The following is a 16,808-nucleotide window of genomic DNA, read 5'->3' as shown; positions in this document are numbered from 1 at the left end:
AATAAAACTGGTAGTTTTTTTAAAATCCAGGGTTACATTCCAAATTTTCCGAAATTCTCAAAACCTCTCTACTATGCCCTTGATAAAAGCTTCGTGATTAMAAAAAAATTAMYTTTYTATTTCAKATAAGAAGCCTAGTCATGAAGAATGTCAATTACCGGGATCGTTGATATTTGATGGAGTAGTCAAATAAGAGAACTAGTTGAAAATATGAGTTACAAGATTTGGCTGAACATCAAATCAGGCAGTGCCAAAGATCATTTCGGTGTGTTAAAGTTCACTTTAGATATTGATAATGTTGTGAGAGTCGAAATAGTTAAATTTATATTGTTGAAAAAGCTGAGATGGAGTTTAATAGTAGTACAGCAAAGATTTAGAGCATATATATAGGCAGTTTTACTTACCGTTTAAAAATGGTTACAAACTACAGAACGAGTAAAATAACTGTAAAAAATACAAATTATTCAGGTCGATTTACCAAGTTATTGAAATAGTCTATATCTCTTTATTTACATAATTTCTTCGTACCTTACTTTCCACTTTCCTAAATATTTTAGCTTTCCATGCAGTATTGCAATTGCCAAAGCATGAAGCCGTTACTTTTTGCAATCGCTGCAAAATTTCATGATGAGAGGATATTTAGTAAACATTTTGCGCGAAACAGTTGAGTAAGTAAGTATTCTAAACACACACGCACATGCGCAAAAAGCGCTAAGCAGAAGGCTTATGCTCAAATCCTTCTAACATGCTTATGCAAGTGTGTGAGCATTTTGTTATTGCTGTTGCTGTGTATATTAAGTTGTATGTCGACAAGTAGAAAGAAGAGTATTTATGTAAAAAGTAAGCACTTTTAGCTGTCAGTGTGTGCGAGCATGCCGACGCGAGTATGTACTTGTGTTTAGTATGGTATGTCTTGCATAATAATTTATTCATTATGCATAAAATTTATGTTAAAAGTTTCTTGCCTCAAGTGAAAGAAAATAGCAGCAGCAACAACAACAGCAGCAAGCACGACGATAATGAAACGCAAAGGCAACACTTAGGCATCGAAATCTACACCAGCAGCATAAGCAACAGCTCCATCATCACCATCACTATCATCAACCAGCCACCGACAACCGATGAGCGTTCACTTCTACTCTGCAACAACTACCAACAAAGTTTGCTGGCTTCTGTTGTTGGCGGTATGTCGGTGCTGGAATTTGAAATTTGYGTTCGTTTGCTTGTCTATTTATTTTTGTGGTAGTTGTAATGTGGGCCAAATAATATTTTGTGCGCTCTTGCGTTTCATGGCAGCGGCTGCGTACACTACCTGCCGGTTAACCTGCCAGCAATGTTGGCTAAAGTATTTAAAAGTGTGTTTTTGTGTGCGGTTATTTGTGCTGAAGAATGCTTACAAGTATTTTGTGCCAATGACTGGTTCTTTGCGTTTGTTCGGGTGTATGTACAACCGCTGGCTGGTATGCGAGTTTGGTTTTGCATTTGTTTATGTGCGGCATGAGTTTATGAATGCAGACGCACAGAGAAGCATGCGTTAGGGCTTTTGCATGCATGATGCATTAGTTTGTGTGCATTTCTTCTATTTTGCATTCATTAGTTGTGCATATGCGATAGTTTGTAATATAATTTAGCTTTGAGCTCTTTCAAAGTGGTGTTACTCATACGCCATGTATATGCGCTGCTCAAAGAAAGTCACTAAGATAGTCAGGCTTAAAATTAAAAATATTAGCCAGCACATTTTAATATACTGCAGACACTCGCATATGAATAAAAATGAAATAAACCAAATTTTCAAATTAAAATTTCCATTTTGTTTGYATTTTCTTTTATAATACTGCAYATCCGCATTTTAGTACCAGCATTTTAAAGTCGTAAAGTTTGTAAGTTTTGATATTCGTGGTAATGGGAGATAGGACTATATAGGATAGGATTTCAGAACTTTCGACCAATTTTTATTGCATCATTATTAATAACACCCTATCAGTATAACTTTACAAAATGAAGCGTAAAAATATAATTAAAAAACACTTTTTTAAACTGGCAGACATGATTCCGGTCGAACTACTCACCCGATTTGCTTAATTTTTTTTTTAAATGTTCACAAAATGCCTGGCTATCTAGATTCATGATTTTTTTTTAAATGATTGACAATGTTATGACAAAATTTATATAAAAAACATGGGAAAAAAACTTAATTACTTTTTTATTAAACAACATTTTTACATGTTTCTAATAGAGACGATAACCATTCAGGTGTTTTTAAGAATAAATTGGATTTTTGTGTTTCAGATGATCCGAACATGAGAAATCGTATCCGCCAGTGAAAAAACGCATCTCATTCACCCAGCTCTTTCTCCTAAATTTGCTTGCACTCCACGATATATCTCATGATATGTGAAAAAAGTTCTATTGTAGAATAAAAATTTCTATGAAAAAATGTAAAAAAAAATAAGCCAATCTAAATTCTTATAGATTAAAATCCATATCTCGTACCTATTTGACCGATGTCAACCGAATTCGGTGCATAACATTCTTCTAATACAGTGCCATAATGGGCACATCAGCCTACAACCACGCCTACTTCCAATATCATACAATTTGAAATTCCATCTGATTATTTCACATTCCAGTATACAAAAAAAAGTACAAAATAAAATAAYGGAATAAAACWTTTCGTTAATAATTTCTCTGAAATGTGCCAMCTTATGACCAACACTTTTACAAACCGAATCGAAACAGTTCAATCCCCTAGATACAGAATTTGAGGCCCTCAATCCCAATAGTTGACCTTTCACCAAAAATATTGGTCAATGTGTGAGATATACATCCAATTGAAATTTGGAGGGAATATTTTCCTGATAATAGTGTGTCTATGTGTCAATAATATTGAATCGGGTTAATATTTCCCATAGCCCCCCGGGTCCGGGTGACTCTATACAGCCTGTCAATGATTAGAGGTCCTGTTAATAATATACTTTGCGAACATCYGGCTGACTTTACTCCATATTGATTGGTGATGGTATGTGAGATATCTTAATGAAACCCAGAGAGCATTAATAATTAAGTATGTGACATCTAATAGTAAGTAATACTGGCAAAATTTTATAAAATCGATTMCGAACGGTTTTGTATAAGTTTCACTTTGATTGTAATCCATTCATCATTTCGTCGAACAATTAGGTTCAACTTATTTCGCTATATTTTCCAATATTGCCAACTTCTGAAAGTATTTAAGCGGCTGTGATAACAAATTTTCGGTTACACTTGAACTTAGCACCCATAAAATTACAGAGTTTGCTCGGAAAGTAATAGGACTGAGTCGATTGAAATAAATTTTTTTAACCAATGGTTACAATTATTTAAAAACTTTAAAAATATAAAAATAGGCTCCTTCAGCGCGAATTCCAAGCATTGAAGGCGTCTGTCGTTTCAAAATGCTTGCCTTTCATCGGCCTTTTCAGGGAAGGACACCAAAAAAAGTCCGGRGGCCACATCTGGGCCGTAGGGCGACTGCGAAAGCGTTGGGATGCCAGCCTTAGTTAGGTGGCTGTTCACAAGAGATTCGGTGTGAGCCGGGGTGTTGTTTCTAATCGGCTACAATGCCTTGTCGGACCTGATTGATCYTTCGTTTAAGTTTCTTGGGGACTTCCGCGTAAAACTTGGCGTTGACGGTTTGTCCAGGAGGAACCTTTGATATCAAAAAAGACAATGAGCATCGTTTTCACTTTGGATTCCGCATTTTTCTGGTCTTCATCAGCGACCTCTTCAGGGCCCTCCACTAAGGCCTGGTACCACCGAGACGCACTACTTCATGCTGGAACAAYATCTGAGTAAGCCTGTTTGATCATATCAAACGTCTCTGTCGCAGATTTACCAAGTTTCACACAGGGTTTAATCGCGTACCTCTGCTCTAACGAACACTGCATTTTCGSAKTGAACSAATCACAGGAACACATCGCGTGAAAATGTTTGACGTGATTCTCCAGGTGCTCGGAGATAATTGACCAGCCGCTCGTTCATTATCTAGGAATGTATTCTACCGAATGCAGTGCTGTCAAAAGGATTTCACCTTTGYAAGTTTTGATGATTTAATTGAAATGATGGAGGAGATAGCTATATTTAAGTGAATTTTAATTTTGTATCTTAATTTTAGGCTTAATTTGACAATTTTCATGTTGTCGGTTAAGACAGCACATATTTTTATAATAAAATTCTTTTCATATACTGTATTCACAAACGCATCCTAATAAGTTTATTGTGTCATTGCAAACAGYTCAGGACAAACACATATCAACGTTCTAGCGGTATTATATTTTGATCGGCGCAACCGTCATCGTTGTTTCTAAAAGTTTCAAAAACTTCCTTTCGCCTATCCATTTTATAACATTCTCTCTTGACTTAAACATATATTGCATGCATGAATATATACATACATATACTATATTGTATTTTAAATGGTCATGCCACCTCTAGCGCCAACAATTTCTAGCACTAGATATATACATAGATAGGCATGTGCATAGTCGCACACACATACCGAAAAAGAGCAATCAAGCTGGCTATAGAGTGCAAGTTGTACTGCTTTATCCTTGCGCTATGCCACCAAGACAATATCCAAACCGACTATTCTAAATGGCAGCAGGCGTAAATGCACAAAAAGCGCAGCGGATTGTTGCGAAACAGGAAAAGGAATGAGGCGCCGTTGGCGTGAGTTGTTGTGACTTGTGATAGTTTTGACTGATAAACTTGTTTCATACGTAGACAGGTTCTAAAATTAGTTTTTGTTTTTAGACGGTGCAACGCGCTGGGCGCAAACACGACTCACTGCAACAAAAGCATACACATACACATACACACTCTCAAACAGAGGACACCTATTCACAAAAAGGCTAGGAAATCACCCGCTTAGTTATAGAAATGCACTAACATGCGAACATTTGCACAAATGCAAATATACGAACTGCTCTACAAAGACTACCGTTATTGTTTGTTACGGCATTGTTGTTTATAAATTGTATATGCTGCCAGTTTTTACGCTGACTAACACCATATGTATGTGTGTATATATGTACTTGGGGCATGTACCCTGTAAGAAATAGCTGGTGGATCAAAAAAATTTAGAATTTCACGGCAAAGCGATTTTCCAAACAAGCGGCTGAATGAATAGCTGTATTTAGACTATGTGACGTCTTGGGGTGCATATCGATATTCTCAGCAGTTCTTGCAATAAAACGAACTCTTCTCCTTCCACAGCGACCTTCAAAAATAGGTTTAACCAGTTTCAAAGCGATCATACACCGATTTTTAATTTTGTATTAGTTAGACAGTAAGGATGTCGCGTGAATCATATCTAGCGGGCAATATTGGGCATAAGAATGCTACCAGCGTGGTGAGTGCTCACTCCAGACAACCTAAGCAAAACCAAGGTGTATTCGAAACTGTGGGCCTCACCTGATGAGCCTGCTCTGAAAATTGTGCAGACTATCTTTTTGGCCGGAAAGCGAGTACCTAATGCAGAGAAATGGACTCTGCTAAGTAAAATTATTGTTCCAAAGTCAACACGATGTAGATATGAAGGAAACAATGCCCAAGTGGAATTCCACTTCGCTATCGTCACAATCAGATTAGTCGAATTAAGTTATGAACTAATACTCATTCACCGTGATCTGCAGATTAGGCCACGTGTAACACTCTTTTGTTTTCAATCTTAAAAAGTCTCTCTCCGACGCTGAAGCTTTTTTGCAGGTCTTCAGTTCTATCGAGCTGAAAGGAGGCAATAAATGAAAATGAAATGTAAACTATTTTTGCTTAATGAAAAGACATCAATACCTGAAGTTTGATAAGGAAATCGTTACGCTATTCACCAACTTCTCCAACAAAATATTATCTTCGCAATATGTATTAACAGATCAGAGCATTCCTGTAGGGTTTGGTTGTTGTTTTGCTGCCATTGTTGTAGTTGTCATAGCTGTTACCGCCCAGCTAGGCGGTGCACATTTTCATTTTGGTTCGTTTTGTATACGAAATTTCATGCAGAAATGTACTTTTATGTGTGTGTTAAATATGTATGAATTCGTTAGTTGATCGTATTAGCGCGAGTCAATGTATTTTGTAATTTCAGCTATTTTGTTCAAAATGTGTGTTATCGCCCGACTGACTTAGGGTTTATGTTGAAAATGAACGAATAGTTGAGCCAGAAAATGAGCTACACTATTTTATAAGTGTCCCTAGTATAAACATACCGCTACATATATACTCAATGCAAATTTCATAATGACCTGCTTTGAAAGTAATACGGAGGTATTTAGAAATTGGAAGTTCGAGGGGTTGAACGCCAAGAATAAAGGAACCGCTTTAGTTGAAAAGAGTTATTTGAGTGATATTTGATTTTAATTGCAGACGAGTAGTATGATATATTAGTGACAGTAAAAATTTGCACCTTTCATATAGACATCAAAAGTAATACCTGACAGAAAACTTAGACTTAGTTCACGTAATTCTTTCTAACGAACTCTCTCAATATGAACTCACATCAAATTATGACAAACGGTGGTTTGGCTCTGCTGGAAAAGTGCCTGGAAAATTAAGTTTCTTCAAGTTAATTTCCAACACGCAAAGGCGGCATCAGCAAACCTTTTGCTTCGTCTGGAACGGGATGGGGTCGATTTCGTTCTGATTCAGGAACCACGACTGAGCAGTTTTAAAGGATTGAGGACGAAAACTGCTAAGCTAATAGCGGCCAGCAACCCAGGCAGGACGAGAGCTTGCTTGCTAGTATGAAGCGGGTTAAAACTTTTATATTGCCTGATTGCAGTGGTGGTGATATCGTCTCCGCTAAAGTAAAGGGAGAGGAAGGACGATTCTGGCTGATATCATCTCTTTTGCTGCCTGGGGATGAATCGGAACCCCCTACTTTGCTGCTAAGAAACTCTCTTAAGGAAGCGCGCCAAAGGAATCCAATGTTATCTTTGGGTTCGGCGCAATCCTAAGGCATACAGAGGACCACTCAGTCTSTGAATCAACCTATGGTTCATCGCATTCAGTTTGGATGCAGCACGCTTTCTTAGAGCAAGCAAGAGAGAGTTTCTTTAGAGGTATCCTGTCAAATTTAATCACCATGTGGCAAAGTGGACAGAATGGCCATTTATATTCTTGGAAATCAGGAGTTCTTGCAAACGACTTTTAAACAAAGTTCGCCAGAGTGGGAGCGSTAACGACTGCGCGTTGCAAAAGGTAAAAGGTTGCGTTCATCCTAAAAGGCGGTAAGAGATTACATGTACCGCCAAGGATTTCAGTGTAATAAGTCTTTCCTCTTTCTTACTTAATACGCTTGAAATATTGATTGATCTGCATTTAAGGGGTAGAATATCCCAAGAATTCGACTTACCGAATAACAGCATGTCTATTGCTAAGATGGCTCGGTGTACACTGCCTTGTACAATATTGTACTTCGATATCGAGGGATCATTGAACAAAGTTCTACCGGGAGTACTCAATAATGTTCTGGATAAGGTTGAGGAAAATTTTCTTAATACCGTATACGAGCTAACTCAAGAATACTTTAAAACGGCCTATCCATCAATCTCAGTAGAACTGAGCTGGTCTTATTCATTAGRAAGTACAAAGTACCGGAGTCGCATCAACCATTAAGCCTCTTTGGCCTGCTGAAAAAATTAATTACCTTGGGCTCCTCCTAGATAGGAAGCTTTTGTGGGAAACCTACCAGGTCACCGAGCCTAGTCTTGTCGATCCTCTGCTCCCATATCCTCGAGGGAGACAGTGAAAAACTCGCTGGAGGTGAGGTTATGGTGAGGTTCTTTACAGATGGCTCTAAGCGTGAGGGGAGCATTGGTGAAAGAGTACACTGTAGGGAGTTTTTCGGTAACTCCATTTTGCAGCGTCTTCCAAGTGGAGCTGGCTACTACTGATTCGAAGTTCAGCCTCCTTCAAAGCGATTGATAGTAGGGTATTAGCCTTGAGTGCTATGACTGTCCGCCCAAGACTAATGAAAGGATGCATCTTTATCAAATATCTAATTATATTGTGGAAAACTGTAAGGCTAATGAGCTTACTAGGGGCGGTACTTCAGTCTCAATAATTTCGGAATGGGAACGAGTAGGACGGTTGTTATTATAACACATGTGCGCTCCAAAAGAAAAATGTATTCGCATACTCGCCATTTAAGTGCTCTCAGCAAAATGCACGCAAGATAAGACATTATCATGCCATGTCACTATGCGTGATGCGAAATTACGACTGTGTGAATTAGTGTTATCCAACTTCCATTAATTTTTATTTTTATTGATGTTTGTACTTATTGAATCACAAGTAATCCGATTAATAATTTCCRAACATTTGGGGCTTCATTAGTGCACATAATTTGGTAGGCATCTTAAGTTTGTCTCTCTCACCCTGCAGCATGCCGCTTTAACATAAACGATAATATTTTCCGTATAAGAGCATAAATAAGGTGTTACCACAGGCAATGCTGCCCTTCAAATATATTACGCAATAGGAGTTTTAATAAAAATATGTAATAATTATTTTGTATCATATGTTGTCAGTTTGTTTATCTGCTATTACAAGTTCGTAGCCTTGTATGTGTGCGTTGTAATTCAGCACATCATTCAACTAATAGCGGGATTCTGTAACCAGTCTCTAGTCTCTATTTGAGACATTTTGTGGTAAAATCTCAATTTGTGACTAGTTACTATTCACTAAACAGTCTCTAGCTTTAACTTCAAAATATTGCCTAAAATTTGAGACCTGGTAGTTAGCAATTCACAAAACCAAAAAGAACTCTTGTCTGCCATTTTGAATATACTGAATAGAGATCATCATAGATATTAATCGATTGTCATTTTTATATATTTTGTAAGCAACTCAAACACGAAAAAGTTAAAAATAAATCAATTTTACAAAAATTTCGAAAATATTATGCAACAAAGTCAACATATATTTTTATTTTTATTGATAATTATGTTTTTTGACTATGTTATAGAAAATTTAATTTTTGTTATCGTTATATTTATTTTCATTCAAGTTTAAAAGCATCCCTGAATTATTAAATGTAATAGATTTTGGGACTGTCACTTACAGAATAGCAAAATCGTCTCAAGTCTCAAAAATTGTCTCTATCAAATTTAGAGACTTGATACTGTATCACAGTACAGAATCGCACGGTAAATCTTTTTAACTGACACGTACATATGGGTAGTTATTCACGACATTATACCATTCGACTTTTACATTGAGTTTGTAAAGCCTTGTTTTCTAGCCAAAAGATTTATAGCATATACATATATGTTTGTGTCGTCGCCTGAGTGAAATTATGGGAAGTTATTTGCACCTTGTGAGACTATAATAATTACTTATTTTCTTATGCAGTACGCAGGTTAACGAAAAAAAGATTATATGCTTTCAGCAGCGTCTATACTACTATRAGCAAAAAATAGCCAGACTTTGTTCATAATTTTAATATAATTCATTTATTTTTTAAAATCTATATCGTTCCCCTTAAAGTAATCTCCTTTGCGCCAATACATCTGTGTCAATGCATTTTCCTCGCGTTTAATGTCTTCAATGCACTCAAAACAGTTTCTTCGGAATGGTCGTTTGAATTTTTTGAATATTTAGAAGTCAAACGGGGCTAAATCACATGAATACGGTGGCTGCGGCAAGATATCGGTTGAAAATTTGGCGAAAAATTCAMGATGAATCAATGCAGTATACAACAATGTGTACTTTGAATAAATTTTGAACTGCTTTTACTTGTTTTTCGGCTCACCCTTGCCACGATACGTTTTATGACATCTTGGTAATCGAAAGTAATGTTTCACAGACGCTAACGCCACGCTAGTTTTCGAAAAAAATTTGTGAATTTGAAACCAAACGTGCCCTCACTTTTTAGACATAAATGATCTTTCAAAACGGTTTTTACTTATCTTTTCGTTATTCCAATACTCACTGACCGTTAGCCGTAGATTCTCAAGCACCAATTTCTTTATTTTATTGAATAATTTGTACTAATCAAACATTCGCGTCTAACAATTATCACCGAAGGCCTTTTCCAACACTCCGAACGAGCTTTCTTCAATGGGGCCCGAAATATGGTTGTCCGATTAGATCAGATTATAGCACAAGAAATTTCATCCAACTACTTGACGCGTTTCGTATATGCACACAAAAAAGAAAAAAGCCGAAGTGTGAGAGTATAAGGACCATGAGAAGCTAGCCAACAGAGGTAATGCTGGGAAATTCTACGCAAAGATGCGGCATTAACGAAAGATATTAAGAYCGGAACATCTCGTTGATGATTTTCAAAACATACTGAAGTTATGGAACACTTCTGCAGCCTGATGAATGGCAGCGGAAACTTAACGCAAGGAGATGGCGAACCCGATCCCCAATTGATGACGATGGCATATACATAAGTGTCATTCATTTCCTGACTCTGTCGAAGTTCGAATAGCAACTATCGGTCGGCTGAGCCGCTAAAACACGACGGCGAAGAGCTGATAAGGAGCATATATTAACTTTTTTGTAGAATATGGTCAGATTAAAGCATGCTCGACGGAATTTACGTATGCTCTTCTCAATCCACCAGAAGGGAGGCCCCACAAACGAAACTGAATGGAGGGAAAGAAACGAGCCGAAAACGAAAAATACCACGCCAAGCCGAGCAAAAGTCAAGGTGRTGCTAGAATGAATGAAGAACAACTGGTAGGAATTACTTTGAATGCGGCAAAATAAATACTGATCAATAATGAAATATTTTGCGTTTTATTTATAATTTCCGGGTATTTTTTTGGTACAATATATAATATTATTTAAATCAATAGGGTATTCCAAAAAATTATTCGCAATAGCTTCCATTAAAACAAAACTTAACTGACATTTCTTTTTGGAAGGTAATTAATGACAACAAATGAAGATATTATAACTTTTACCTGATTTTTCAAAGACGGTCACACCAACAAACTATAAAAATTCTACTTACTACTTACTCAAAAATGATTGTATACATATTAGGGTTGCTATTAAATAGCTCTTAAATAAATATGTTTCCATTCCCACACAATTACAATTTTCCCTTATCTCATGCTCTCAATTGTTCTTACTTATCTTGTATTTTTTGGGTTACCAATTACCCTGACAGTGCACTTCTCGCTCGTCATTCAACTAATCACAAATTCAAGGTATTTTTATTACAAGCATGGATTTGTCAATGATTACGCTGAAAGAATAATAATAGCAAGGAGACAACTCAGAAAGAATTTGTCTTCAAACCAGCGATTGAGAACAACTTTAAATCACTAGCGATCAGCCCGAAAGTATGCAGACTTATTGAATCAATGATTGAAATGATCGACAGCTGTCGGTTTGTATATCATCCCCTAAACACTGATTTACTCGTGTACTTCTGTTCTATTTCAAACACATAAGTATGTATAAACATATGTTACAAATGTATCTATATATACATGTAGGAACTCTGTGGAATTTCCATTGTTTACGCATCGAAAATTTTTAGCATGCGCACATTTTTTAAACTGATACATTCTTGGCACACATGATTCAAATCAATCTRGCAGAAAATTGTTGTTATTTGCTGTACTCGTAGATTTATTTGTAGTATACCCGCAGTTTCACATCGATTCAAACAGTCGTTGCAACGCTATGAACTGACATGATACGATTTGAACCGAAGCCAGCCATAACGTTTACTTGATCGTGATTGCCGAAGAACAGATTGTTCATGTTGTTGGGCTTCAGACCAGTTCATCAACCGTTGGGGTAAATGGTAAGATGTTTATGGAACTCTTCGCTCTCAGCATGAGTCACCTTTTAGTGGTAGTAGGAGTCCTAACCTAAACTTACAGATTGTTAGGTTTTCAAATTTCAAAGCAAAAATAAAGCACACATTTTTAGGAAACGSTCCAGCTGAGGCAAGAACGACGGACAATTTTCATAATAAAATATTTTATAGCATTTTCTATTCCAAGAAATTTTAAAAACCTTTACAAAATTCCACWTCAATTTAAATTGGATTTCGCACGTAAAGTCAGAGGATATCGATAACACATGTGAATATCTGCATACTCGAAGTTTTMAGTATGCAATTTGTGGTAACTAAAATCATTATTTGTGCCAGTTTAAATACAAATTGCGTTTACTTCCCGCTGCACTTACAACACATGTGACGTGACGTTGCTGCAACAAAAACAAAAGTATATGTATATGCAACGCATACACACACTTATACATTTTGTACAAATATGCCCGAGGACTGCCCTTTAGTGCAATGCGAACACTTTTAAGCTGTCAATAATAAATTGAACATCATCCATCTCAGAGGAATAATGTGAGTAGCAAAGCACCACCCGGTTGCAGTAAAATCAAAAGGAACCCAGCAGCAGCAGCATTGAATCGCTGGCACCAGTGATACTTGAATCCAAAGCACTTTATTCAACCAACTTCACAATAAATCGCCAACAGACACCCGAGAAGTTTATTGCTAAAACCCYACTCCCTTTCGCACAGCAAATGACCAATTGTGGCAACAACATTGGTTGTACAACAAAAATTTTAGAAATTTGGAGAAATAAAATGAAAGTTAGGACGTTGTGAGGTGTACACCCATCTCTCTTCAGTTTCCGTTGGGTGAATGTGCGTAATTCTAGTTTTAACCATATGAGWGCTTAAGTTGGCTACACTTCGTCCCGACTATTATGGGATAGGAAGCAAGAATGGGTCAAGAAATGAAATATTGACCTTTCACGAATACTTCTTATACTCTTGCAAAATGTTGCTACAGAGTATAATAGTTTTGTTYACCTAACGGTTGTTTGTATTATATATATTTGTATAGATAATCAGGATAAAGAGACGAGTTCCGTCCCCGTCCACTCTCTAATTAACTGTATTTAAAAAAAAAATTACTATAAATCAACAAGTAAAGATATAAAATTTTATTCCTGAGATGGTTTGAGAGGACTTTATAGCAGCCGGGCTTAAAATTTCACAATGGTCTTGTCAGGGCCTACCYATATCTCAGGATATAATTGTCCGATTTTAACCAATTTTTGTAGGTACTATAATCTTGATATACCTAGTGAAAAAATGATATACGAATTGGAAAACTGAAAATGTGAAATCAGGTAAAAACCACTCCTACTTCCCATTAATTCCACCATGTTCTTTCACTATAAAATATTACACACTAATCTCACAATTGTATGTGTAATGTGAAAATGATTTCGTTACTCAAGTTGACTTTCTGCTTAATAATTCGGTCAATGTGAAAAATAGAGCATACATACATAGGTTTCGGTGATACCCTCCGTCACTTGTATAATTTTATGGTGTTTTTAATGTTAGAAAGGTATCGAAAAMATCGATTAATATTTCATATTTACTACATATATACATATGTATGCCGGTGATTGTCATTATATTCTGTATTGACAACTGGAGCATAAGGCACATGAATGTGATAATTGTAAAGCGTGTCCATACGTCTAAAAGACGATTTGTGGTCAGTCGTGTTGYATCCGTATTATCACAGCCAAGTATATTAAGGACTTATATTAGTATTTTGGATAACACAAATAATTATAACCTCACAAAATTCAATTAGAGCTGTTGGAATAGCTTAATAGTGAATATTATACTTTCTTCCTCATAAATTATTTCTCAACAAAATGTTGGGCAACTTTTTCCAGCCGGGCACACGAACCTCTGCATTCCGGTGAACGGGATAGTGGTCAATGGTCAACTGAGTTGAAAAGTCAGCCGGAATGACAATTATGCGTACGCAATCAATAACAAAAGTAGGTACTTGGTTTCAGTAGCAGCAACTGCAGCCGCTGCAGAAAAAGAATTTAGCCAGGAATACCTCAAAACACACAGCGCTCCAAACAAGTGCACGTTCGTAYAAAGGGTGGGGCATGTAACCGACTAAATGCACATAAATTGAATGCGTTTTGGCTCAACATGTTTCTGTTGATATTGCACAATATTTTGGTAGCARTACCGCGTCAATAAACAATATTCATGTTGCACACAACTGTAGCCAAACAGTGCGTATCAGGTCCACAATGCACAAGTTGCCAACACATACATACCTATGATCATGCAAGGCCTAATATGTAAGTACTATATTAGTGCCGTTTGTCAATATCGATTTGYATGCAAGTAACCAATTCACTTGCATTTGCATGACTCCATTCTAGTTCGTTTTAGTTGTTTTTGTTATTGCTATGTTACGCTCAGTGGCAATGGTTTCATTTTACCACATTGGGGAGCAATTCAATAAGSTTTCGGCTGCCATTCATTATACTGAAGTAGAGGTAAATTTATAAATTTGACATTTTTGGTACTCAGAGGCCAAGTTCCAGTGGAGTTCATTGGCAATGAATGAAAATTTAATCCGTAATAACGGCTGATAGCCTAAAAAATTAATACCAAACATACAAACAAAAGGCAAAGTTCGKTTTTTTTGTTTCTTAATGATTGCATCAAGRATGGAGTCAYGTGTAGAGTTCACGCAAGTGAGAAAAGTTCTCCGATCGCCATTTACTTTGGAGTGGCCAGAAACGATTCCTTTATATACAGCTCAAGCAGCTCACAACGTTCTTTTTTTGACCAAGTATACTCTGGGTAACCAGAAAATATCCTTTTAAAGGGGAGCTAAAGTGAGAAAGCGAAACATTCCCTCCACAGGGTTATGCGCTGGGTTTGGGACCCACACGTAAAACAGTCCCAATTGCGATTATAGGCCATACACCTGGAATGTCCGGTCCCTTAATTGGAGAGGTACCTCTGCCCAGCTAGTTTATGACCACGTGAAAATAAAAGCTGACAACATCGCCGTCCAAGAAATTCAATGAACGGGGCAAGGACTGAGGCGAGTAAGTACATGTGGCATTTACTACTTCAACATACCGCTGATTTGCGTTCACGCCTCGACGAAAGAGAAGAACCAATGAGCGTTTGCAATGCATCTATGAGAGCTGCCCCCGCTGTGCAAGGAAACTATCTTTGGCGCAACAGTCGGTAAATGAAACCTCCTCAAGAAAACATCGCCAAATAGGTTGATCGACTTCGCTGAGGCCCGAAATATAGTTTTCTATAGTATTAGATTCCARCACAAGAAAATACATCCAGCTTCCTGGCTGTGTCCGTATCCAAAAGCCACCAACCAGATCGAGACACGTCTCCAGTATTCTAGACGAACGTATGCTCTGAGGTCCTAATCGTAACTAATGTTTGATGAATTATGATATATTTAAATTTCACATTTTCTTTGATTTTCATTATTTAAAATTGTTATTAGCGATCTTGAACGGTGGCAGCAAATTCCTCCGTTTTTGGTATAATTTCAATTCCAAGTCATTCCAATTGCAAAACCTCAAAATCTACCCAATCCAGTCAACTGTAAAAGTTCGGTAGGTAAGCAGTTCTCACAATTCCAATGAAAGGAGAGTTGGGGATTTCTTTATCTCTGGTACTAACATCGACTAGGAAAATTATCTTGTTGCAGACAATATTCGACGTCAACAAACACAAGGAAGGTTTGACGGCGAGAAGCTGCAATCACAACATATAGCCGAGCGATTTTCTACTCGATTTGCTATTCTGCTCTCAGAGAGCACTCCTCATAAGGGAACTGTGAGACGACACTTTAAGTTCCTTACGTACAGCTGCAACCGAAATCATTGGTTTTCGGAAAATGCAGAAGAATAGGTGGTATGATGAGGAGTGCCGAGTCGCAGCGGAGAGAAAACATACTGCCTATCTGGCCACGTTACGATCGACCACAACACGATTGGATATATATCGAGAGTTGAAGTGGGAAGCGATACGAATTTGCAGACAGAAAAWGAGGTCGAACTGTGTGAGTATGAAGAGCTTGACAAGCTGGGCAACAAGGGCAATTCTACGGCGACTAACAGAAAGTTTGTAGAACCTTCAAAGGTGATCTAGTAACCGATGCCTAGAGCTTCTTTGTAGAACACGGTCGGACGAAAGCATGCATGGAATTTAATTGTGCTCTGCCCAATCCACAAAAATGCACACAGAACAATCTGCGCCAACTACCCTGAGACAAGGCTCCTCAACATCGCGGAAATGGTTCTATCGAGCATATTGTGTGAAAGATTAAAGCCCACCGTCAGCAAACCGATTCGACCTTATCAGTGTGGTTTTAGGCTTGGYAAATYAGCAACTGACRAGATATTCACCAGGCGCCAAATCTTGGAAAAGACCCGTGAAARGAGAATCGACACTCACCAGCTCTTCGTCGATTTCAAAGCTGCTTTCGACAGCWCGAAAAGGAGCTGCCCTTATGCCGCGATGTCTGAATTTGGTATTCCCGCAAAACTAATACGGCTGTGTAAACTGACGTTGAGCAATACCAAAAGCTACTCAGGACCGGAAAGGACCACTTTGAGTCKTTTGATACCAAACRGGATTTCAGACAAGACGACTCCACTTCAATCTACTCTTAATGAAAATAATTTGAGGTGCAGAACTAAATAGAGAATGTATAGACTTCCATAAGAGTGTACACCTGCTGGCGTATGCTGATGATATTGATATCATTGGCCTTAACAACAGTTCTGCTTTCTCCAGAATTGATAAGGCAGCGAATCACATGGGTCTGATGGTGAACGAACCAGCATCAACACTAACAACCACGTCAACCTCGAAATCCAACGCAGGATATCTCTTGCCAAAAGATACTACTTCTGACTAAGTAGGCTATTGAGAAGTGAAGTTCCTCTCGGCGAACAAAAATAAAACTC

The sequence above is a fragment of the Bactrocera latifrons genome, unplaced genomic scaffold (assembly GCF_001853355.1).
Source record: "Bactrocera latifrons isolate USDA-ARS-PBARC rearing strain unplaced genomic scaffold, ASM185335v1 scaffold_150, whole genome shotgun sequence".
NCBI lineage: Eukaryota > Metazoa > Arthropoda > Insecta > Diptera > Tephritidae > Bactrocera > Bactrocera latifrons.
The sequence above is the reverse complement of the archived record's forward strand: the minus strand, read 5'-3'. Positions refer to the sequence as shown.